Genomic DNA, 10,411 nt, shown 5'->3' with positions numbered 1-10,411 from the left:
AACGCAGAGAAAATATTTTGGGTCAGTGGAGCTTGAGCATTTGCTCAGATGCCTGAGGCACACATCACTGTTTCTATTCAGAAGTCTCCTAAACAAAATTTGTTCAAGGGTGGAGCTAATGTAATGCTTCTTTTCACTTATGGAGTCTTAGAGGATGAACAAGATTAACCATAGAATAAACACAGCCATCAATTTCTTGTTACTAAATGGATGCAGTACATTTTGGGGTAATTCCAGATAGTTAATTAATGTTATAGTCTTGAGAGTTTAGACCAAAGATAAAATATATGAGCAGTGAATTTGTCCATGTGAGAATGAAAATTGTATTAAAGCATGTGCTGTTTTAATGACCAAGGAGTTATTGCCATTGCTTTTCTTTTTATCCCAATAAATTTTGGAGTTATCACATAGAAATCTCCAAAGAAACGAGAAGCAGATTGGGGATAGAAAATAATTTTCCATGAAGATCCTTTTAGAACAGTTTGTTAATGTCATTATATTATTCTCTGACCAAGCTGGGGAAGCATATCTCCTTCTCAGAGAGGTGCTAAGTAAAACATACATAACCGTTTGACTCAAGTAATTAAATAGCAATATTACTGTATTGTATGAAAATGATCAGACTACCAGGCTAATTTTTTTTCATCACTTGTTGAGGTTTATTAGGACATTTCCTAAAACAAACTAAATGACATGGGCCATAGTTGCACAATGTATTGTCTACTTGTTAGTGTTAAAAAAATCTGCAACTGAAATTTTGATAGAATTTGTAATTTATGCTAGGTAGGAAGCCCAAAATCTTTGCACTGAAAATTGAATATTTCAAAACACAGAGGCCCAGGGACAAAAGGGTAGGCAATATAACTGGCAAAAAGAGTTTGATATGCTGTTTAGAGAGTGCTACCATAATGAGTTTGCCCACAGCTGTTATCAATTCCCACTATACTCTAAAGGAAATGAATTATGTGGGAATATGATGACGAATCTCAAGCACTCTCTATGTAACTAAAAGCACCCCTGCCTGAGAATATTCCACTTGTGATTTGATCCTAAATAACCAGTTTTCAAACCACAAATGAGCCCATTTATCAAATGTTGTCTTGTTCTTCAGCTTACCTTTCATATTGCATTACAGATGGAGGTAAAAGTCTATTTGAACTCTTTTGTTTGAATCGTGGCCTCTGTATAAACAGCTTCTTATTTTGAAAAGGGGCATTTTCTTCATTGTTAATAAAAAAAATGCCACAGTTCATACAGCTGATGACTATTTAGAAAGCACTTGACCTTTGCTATTTTCACCATTATGTATCTCCAAAGGTCTCCTTTAAGGTGTCAGAGAAATTAGCATTAAAGTGACTAACATGCTTTCTATTTCAGCCAGTCTGACATAACCTTTAAATGAAATTGTGTTTGTTTTAGAAATAAATTAATTTTTATTTCATTTATTCACAATATGCGCTGATTGTTTTATATTTGTCATGTAGTATGCTAAATCCTTTCAAATGCATCATTCCCTAATTCACACAAAATTCTTTTTTAAAGAGGAGACTAAGATATAGAGAGGTTTTGTAACCTAATTAAAGTCACATATCCAGTAAAAGGCAAAAAAATTATGTGAACCTGTTATCTGAATGTTTAAGTCTGAATTTTTGCCACTATTTTCTATTATTTTCCTCAATATAAAAATCTATCCTAGCCGCATTACAATATTTTAAATATACCATTAGTTATGAAGTAAAAGTAACACAGGAACCTCTAAACCAGAGTTTTTCAACCTGATTACTCTTGGTAGTTTGGGCTAGATAATTAGGGGAGGTTCATACTGTGCACTGTAAGGTGTTTAGCAGTTTCCCCGGGTCTAAGCATTAGATGCCAGTGGCAAATCCCACCAACTCCTAGTTGTGACAACCAAAAATGCCTCTAAGTAGTCCTCTGTGGGAGGAGGGTGAAATAACCCTTCCTCCTGAGAACTGCTGCTCTGGAGACAACAGTGCCCTGTTTTCTCTTTAAGTCATTATATTTATGATCTTGGTTTTATAATTTTCTTTTAAAAAATTAATTTATTTGAAAGACAAGGAGAGCAAGCGTGGGGGTGAGGGACAAAGGGAGAGGGAGAGAGGGAATCTGAAGCAGACTCCCTGCTGAGCTCAGAGGCCTTCGTGGGGCTCTGTCCCCTGACCCTGAGATCATGACCTGAGCTGAAATCAAGAGTCAGATGCTCAACCAACTGAGCCACCCAGGTGCCCCATAGTTTTATAATTTTCAATAGCCTAGTAGAATCAGAAGTCCATCAGAAGTCCAATGAAAAATAGGTAAATGTATTTTTCTGATGTTATTTTCCCTTGATGTTATTTCCATGGAAACTAGGAGAATATCATCTTCTATTGCTGTAGTCTCTTCTGTCTGAAGTTCTAAGTTACATAAGACTTGTGTAAATATGAGCAGTTTTAAAACTTAAGATCAATTTGGGCACCGGGGTGGCTCGGTTTCAGTTAAGCGTCCTACTTTTTTTTTTTTTTTTTAAAGATTTTATTTATTTATTTGAGAGATAGGGAGAGAGAAAAAGAGAGAGTACAAGCAGGGTGGAGAGACAGAGACAGAGAATCTCAACAGATTCCAGCCTGATGTTGGGCTTGATCTCATGACCTTGAGATTATGACCTGAGCTGAAACCAAGAGTTGGACACTTAATGGACTAAGCCACCCAGCAACCAAGCATCCTGCTCTTGATCTCAGCTCATGTCTTGATCTTGGGGTTATGAGCTCAAGCCCCACGTTGTACTTCACATGGGGCGTGGAGCCTACTTAAGAAAAAAGGGGGGGGGGCACCTGCGTGGCTCAGTGGGTTAAAGCCTCTGCCTTTGGCTCAGGTCATGATCCCAGGGTCCTGGGAACCAGCCCTGCATCAGGCTCTCTGCTCAGGAGGGAACCCGCTTCCTCCCCTCTCTCTCTGCCTGCTTCTCTGCCTACTTGTGATCTCTGTCTCTCAAATAAATAAATAAAAATCTTTAAAAACCCTTAAGATTAATTTAATTATGATACTTTGTTATTGTGATAAATTCTAAGGTTCTTTTGGAAAAAGGTAAAAAAAATTCTTCTGTTTTTAAGTGTACTTTTGGGGAATAGTTATGGTATTGCTGAAGTTTTCTTCAAACATGGGATCTGAAAGGAAATCTGTAGAAATCTCAGACTAGAGCATTCTTAAAGTTCATGATGTAATCTAAATCGTACTATTAAAACTTATTGCATTTAGTTTGTTATTCTACAGTGATCATAGTCTTAATTTTACCTTAAAGTCTCTCCCATCCTTATCTATAAATTATGAGATTTTTGGATTCCATGAGTTACTAATTCATATGCAGAGAGAGATAAGTAAATGTTATATAAAAAGCTACCTGGGCATTGTAACTGAAATAGCCCATTCTCCCTTAAAATGTGTATATTTTATGTAGGCATTGTCATCTGTTCAGTTTATGTCAAATTCCTGGAGTACCTTATCTATGTTCATCATTCACTGTCCCATCTATCTTCACTTCAAAAGTTATTCCTTAGTCCTGTCCCAGGGAGCACAGTCTGCTCACAAGTCCCCTAAGTGGCTTCATGAAAGCCTCAAAATATTTTGAAATGAATCAAATTGCTGGCCTGATAAGTGAGTGGCAATTAATCTCTGGCAAATTATAATATATAGTTGTTCAAAGACCACATGCTCCATTTTTAGTGACATGAGCAAAATTCTAGTTTTATGGTACCTAAGGCTGCTTCATTTGCTTGGCCAAATTATTCATTGAGAAAAAAATGACAAAGATTGTTTTCCTAAAACAAGATGCCATCAATAAAACAGATGTTTGAGCCATAGCTTTGTCTGAAAAGTTTTAATCCCCACTCAATCCTGTAGAAAATCTGCCTTGGTTGCTACTTCTGCATGGAAGACTTTTCTATATTTTATAGTAAGAGAAATTTGGACCAAAGGAACCTTTCTGGAAATATAAATTCAACCTATCTTCTAAACTGTCAATGTCCATGAGGTGGCTGGGCATTACGATGAGTTGCCCTCACCTGACTGATTCCCCATTCCCTTTGCATTGAAATGTCAATGTAAATGCGACAAAAGAATGCAGCTTCTCTCTTCCTTACCAGCCCTTCTCAGGAAGGCTCCGTTTTATTTCCCTAGCCTTGCTAATTGCTCCCTATTACTTTGCCATTATGCTCCTCTTCCAAAATAAATAATATTTATGAAACATTGGAGCAATAAATAAACTGTGTGTTTATTGTGTTTATTCAACACAGGCTTCCTTTCCAAACTGCATGGCGCAGCTCTGACTGCTGTTCAAGCAGAGCCATCATGCTTTCCAAACTGCCCTGCCAACTTGTTTGTCTTTGCATACGCATTTTTTTTTTCTTTGAGACTTGGAGAATAGCAATTAGGCAATTCCAGGTGGTGTGGGTACCAGAAGATAATCACATTTTGGAGCCATTAGAGGCTTCACACACACACACACAGAGGCTTTGCAATCCTCAAGGGTATGATTATCTCATCTCTACTCTTCTTCATGTCATGTCAATATCCCCTTCTCTTTTCACAGATTCTTCACTCCCTTCCCCCCAGTTATGTCCACTCGACCATATAATCACACTAAGAACAGTGTCAGAAAACAACCACCATGAAAAACAACACAACGCTGTGCTGAGCCAACCTTCTGTTTTTTTTGTTTTGTGTTTTTTTTTTTTTCAACATTTAATTGCAGTTATGTGTTATATCTTCCAGTAATTCATTGTTTTGGAAAACTAACGGCAAATTTGTAGACATCCAGAATCTAGAGGGATCAAATTTTGGCAGGCTTTGTTCGTATCTCATTTTTTCCTGTATTCCCAAGTCATCCTGTTTCTTCCCTCCCCTAACATTTATCACAGAGCATGGGCTAGAGTAGATACTGAAGGGGAGCAAAATATGCTCCCCCAGAATGTGCTAGTTAGGCATGTGCATTATTTTGAGCTGAAGGCAATCAAGACCCAGGAGACTCATGAAAATCTTTTACCTCTCCCTTAACTACCTAAAATAATTTAGATACGAAACTTGTTCCAGAAAGAGAGCTATTACCAAAGATAACTTTTTATCTGAAAGACCTATTTATATGGCAGGGCAAACATCTAATTACCAAACATCTGCTCTTATTGTCCTGTGAATTACACTCCTCCCCTTTGAAGCCCCAGGCCCTTCTCCCATTCCATAGGGATTGCATGTAAGCATCAATTACCTGACTGTCTTTGAATCTCATATCTTTGGGGCTCTTGTATGTACAAAATTAAATGTGTTTTTCTTGTAATGTGTCTAATGCCAATGTAATTATTAAGACAGCCTAAGCACCTAGAAAGGAAGAAGGGAAGATTTTTCTGCTCCTACAGTATACAGTAGTTGATTCATCTTGCAAGTGTTTCTACTCACTTAATGCAATAACAGCAATGCTTAAAATAGTAACTTCAAGACTAAATATTAATTATCTTCAGAAATGTTTTAAAAGGAGTCTCCATTTCTTAATGACTGTTTCCTAAACTGTATTGTATAATGACCCCATGGTGTGCCATAAAATGCTAATAGACAAACTGTAAAAAACAAATTTCTATGGTTATTTAAGTTTTAAATGTCTGGGTTAAATAAATTTCATTAATTTGTTAAAAATTCTGATAAATGCTGTAGTCCTGTACAGTGAGACTTCCAAGAGAGAGTTTCATTTTCCATGAAGGGTTTCTAAAGTTTATTTGACTACAGAATTCTGTTTCATTTGCATGATGCATTATAGGAATAGACTTTGCCCCAAATGTTGTAAAACCCAATGAAATGTAGTAGTGGAACTAAAAATGCCTCATTTAGAGATTTTAGCCTGAGGTCCATACATAGACTTTAGGGGTTCAATGTTAGTATCTATGTTTTTCTTGTCTGAAACTTACACTGTTGGTTGTGTTTGCACTCCAATCAAATATATAATTTATATTAGTAAGAAACTAATTTCAGCTGGACAAGGAAAACTTGGGAAGGCCTAATTAGAGAAGGTGGCATTTATGTTTGGCTTTGAGGATTTCAAAACTTAGAGATGATATAGAAAGAACATCCCAGCAAAAGTAGACAACTTAAACAAATGTATAGGAACAATAAAATGCCAGCCATATTTGACATACGGTGAGAGATCCCATTAGGTTTAAGGCTAGGATGCATTAGTTTGAAGCTTAGCATGCATGAGTGGTATAATGAAAAATAATGTTGAAAAAGTAAACTGGAATCAGTTTAAGAAGATTTTGATTCATATAATTAGGATTTTGGATTTTGATCATTCCATTTACCCAGTCATAACCATCCAATGGTCTTCCATTTTATATATAATTTCCCATTTTAGAAAGCAATCTTGTAGTAATATGATAGATTAGAGGAAGAAGACGGTGCCCACAAAATGATCAATTCCATAAAATCAGAAGTTTAAGTATAACATGACGAGGGCCCTAAAATTGGTAGTGGCAGTAAAACATGAAAAGAATTGTTGTTCAGTGTAATCGCCTAGTGGGGATCCATATACCATTTACTTACTCTTCTTAATATATGACACACCATCTAGACCTGTGATGTGTAGCATGGTAACCGGTAGCTTCATGTGAAAATTTGTGTTTACTTTTAAATTAATTAAAATTACAGAAAATTAGGAATTCAGCTCCTCGTTGGCCCTAGTCATATTTCAAGTGCTTAAATATGCACATGCGGCCAGTGGCTACCATCTTGGACCATGCAGTTAGAGACTGTTTCTATATTTGCAGACAGCTCTATTGGAAAACTCTCATCTAGGTTATAAAACTTATGCAGAAACGTAGCAGCCTTGAAATGAATGATTATGTACAGCGTAGTTTCTGCCAGTGCTAGCCTTCATTGAATTCTGAAGCAGGAAAACCTGTTATTTAGTGTCTCCAACCTGCAATTTTTTGCCAAGTTAGTGCTTGCTTTCTCACTCATGCTCTCATTCTACATGTCTCTGTCCTCTGTATTCCCACAGCAGTCTGTGCTTATCTCTTTTGGGGTACTCATGACACAGTTGAAACATCAATTTACTTGTCCTTCTACTCTACTATGTTGTATCTCTGGCCTCTGGCACAGTGGGGAACATGAAGGAGCTTACAGAGGAATTGCTCAGTGAATTTTTGTGAATGAATGATTAAGGTAACAAAGCATCCTAGTCGGTCATTAGCAGGGGCATGGCATGAGATACTTTTGACTAAGGGAGTGTGGTGTGTTACTTCTGCTTCTCAAGTAACAGCCTATTTTGTCAAAACCTGTTTGGTTTGCTACAAGTGCCTTCGGAATTGGGTTTGAATGGAGTGTCAGTGTGGAGTAGGTATAACGTCCAGCCATATGGAAGAGTTCCCAGTCATAAGCATACTAGACTTGAAGCTTTCCTGGCAGTCTGACAGACAAGTAGAAAAGTGGAGAAGGGCAACTGATTTCGCATCTGGGAGGAAATGCATAGTCCATTCTTTTCCTGCTGGGTATGAAGAGGTATCACATTCCGTTTGCTAGTTGGGGCAGAACTAGGACTTGCAAGGCAGTGCATTGTGGCTAAACATCCACATTGCTCTGTGTTAATTAATTTCCCAGGATTATCGTATTTGATTCTCCTTGTAATGAAATAATAAATGTACAGAGACCGACTGAGTTGGGAAATAGAGAGATCACAAGCTTGCTCCCAGTGACATCTTTTGCCTCCCCATAAAAGTGGAGCTGGCTGACAGACTGGGACACCTGGGATTGTAGATTAAACAACACTGCAAGTATGTAGACAAGATAGCTGCTTTTGGTAATTAAAGCTGGCCTGCTCGGTACCAGGAGGCAACAAAGATGGCTTGTTTACCTAAAACATGAAAAGCTCTCAGTATTTTCTCCCGCTATGACCTCATGGGCTAGCCATACTTTCCCTGACAAATGAGGCTGTGTTTCTAGGTAAAGCCTGAATGTGCCTTCAAAATCTGATAGACTAATGGTTCTTCTCCTTACCAGTCCATTTCCTGAAATTGTTCCCGATTTTAAATCTCCAGTTCTTGGATTTTCATTCCCCTGTGAGAGCTTACTTGTCCCTGTTGTCAGCAGAAGCAGCTGATCAGTGTGTGAACAGAGCCTGATGGATGGCTTTAATTCACTAGTCCCAGACTGCCTTTACTGTTACTTGGGTTGTGGAGAGAGCTGGCCACCCAAGGCAGAAATCATTGTCTCTGTGTTTCCACACCTGCCTCAACAGCCTGAGGGCATGGGGATTGGTGCCAAGGAGGAGATACAGAAACAGTTATTTCTCATGGTTTCTGCAATGCTGGGTGCTAGCTGAGCAGGAGAGAAGGTCTTGGCATTACATCACAACTGACTAGTCTCCCTTTTGCTACCATTGCAAACTTAGGATAAAATAAGAGATGTCTCTCTTGTCATGAGATTGATATTGGACAGGAAATATAGATAACTCTTCTCCAAACTTAAGTTTAGTACAAAATTTAATTTGTATACATAGGACGGATAACTCCTAGAAAGAAACTGTCTGTCAGAATTTCTTTACTATCCTGTGACTAGGCTAAATTTTTTTTCTCCTCCATCTTTTGCCTTTATCAATTAATTTTACTTGTGTTACATTATTTATTGCTATATGTACTCTATTGCCACACACTTAAAAAGATGCCAGGAAAGTGACCAACTGACTATAACTAGTGTAATATTGGGCAGGACCCTTCTGTGTCCTTACCTTGGGTTTGCCAAGAGATTGGATTAGTTAAGAAGGGCAGCTTAGTCTTTAAGATGAGTTTATCTAACTACCTTGTCTAATTGCATTGCATAATTTTTCTTTGTAAGAGATTAGACGTCCATTATTTTAGAAGGGAATAGAGATGAGAGCAATTCATGACCAAACTAGAGCATTGCTTATCATAAATTTGAACATGATAACCAGGCTATGGAGAGCACTTCATGGTTTACAAAGAATGTTCACATGTATGATTTCGTTGAATTCTGGTAAGAGCGCTAAAAAAAGATTGGTCTCAGGGATTAGTTATCATCCCCATTTTACACTGCAGTATGGTTCTAAAAATGTAGATCACAGGAATTAGAATCAGAATTCCTAAGTGTTCCGGTAGTCCTTAAACTGTGCTTTTGTAAGGGACAAGCATATTTATGGCTATCTTGGCAGACAAAATCCAAAAGCTGGACAAGGGCAAACTGAAGAATTCAGAGAGTTATCTGGAGCTCTTTCTAGCAGACGTTCTCTGGTATATATTCTTACTTCCTCCCTCCTAGCTGCTGTGATTCCTGGGTTTGCAAAACTGTAGGCTCAGCATGGCCCCAAACTCCGGAACCCATCTGACCACAGGACAGAAGAGATTTTCATAGCTGCAGGCTATTATTCTGGGACTACCATAGTTGCCCCTATTGCTGTGCACAGTCTTGATCTTCTGCCATAGTTATGATAAACTGAGCCTTGTTCCCAAGATTCGGCCACACCCCTCATTCTCCAGTTTTGATCATCAGATCTCTTCGTCTTAATTTTCAGTTCCTTTTGTTTACCCTGTCGAGCACTTCCAAGACCTACAGGACGGAGGTCAGGTTACTTTTGTCAATAAAAATTTTTGCCGTACAACTACACCATTCATTTATGTATTGTCTGGGACTGTGTTTATGCCACTAAAGCTGAGTTGAGTCATTTCAACAGAAACAATATGGCCTTCAAAGTCCAAAGTTTACTGTTTGGCCCTTTACAGGAAAGTATTTGCTGATCATTGCCCTAGAAGCATACTTGTGCTTTATTGTTCTAGTTTATGTTCTCTGGTATTTAAGTCTTATCCTAAGCCTAGCACAATGGCTGAGATGTTGCAGGCAAAAATGAAATTTCCATTATGTTTGTCTGTATGCCGACTTGCTTGCTCTAACTAACAAGTATCATCTTTCCTTTGATTTCCCCTTAACCACAACTGGCCTTGCCCTGGGCAGAAAACACCATCACCTTATGTTAGCTTCCCTGTTCTGCTCACTGCTTGCCTAGGACACCATCTGCATTTTTAACTCCTATTTAAATGAGTTTTCCTTGTGGAATTGGGCTTCTTCCCATACCCTGTGTCTGTGCCTATTCTAGCCTCTCGGACCCTACCCTACATTGTCCTGCATGTCTCAATGGATAGATCTATTTCCAAGCCCTATTTCCTCTCCTGGGTTGATTCCAATTGAAGTCAGCTATGTTCGGATTTCTCTGGGTCACTCTTCCTCCTTCTTTGTGGGGGAGAGAAGGAAAGATTGAAGTTAGTTTGGACAAATTTCTTTTTTAGCCAGAACAGTAGTGACTTTCCAATATATATATAACTTCAATCTTGCAAGTTCTTGGGGGCTATAGGAGATTTAGCGTCCATAA

The sequence above is a fragment of the Mustela nivalis genome (genome assembly GCF_964662115.1).
Source record: "Mustela nivalis genome assembly, chromosome: X".
Classification (NCBI taxonomy): Eukaryota; Metazoa; Chordata; class Mammalia; order Carnivora; family Mustelidae; genus Mustela; species Mustela nivalis.
The sequence above is the reverse complement of the archived record's forward strand: the minus strand, read 5'-3'. Positions refer to the sequence as shown.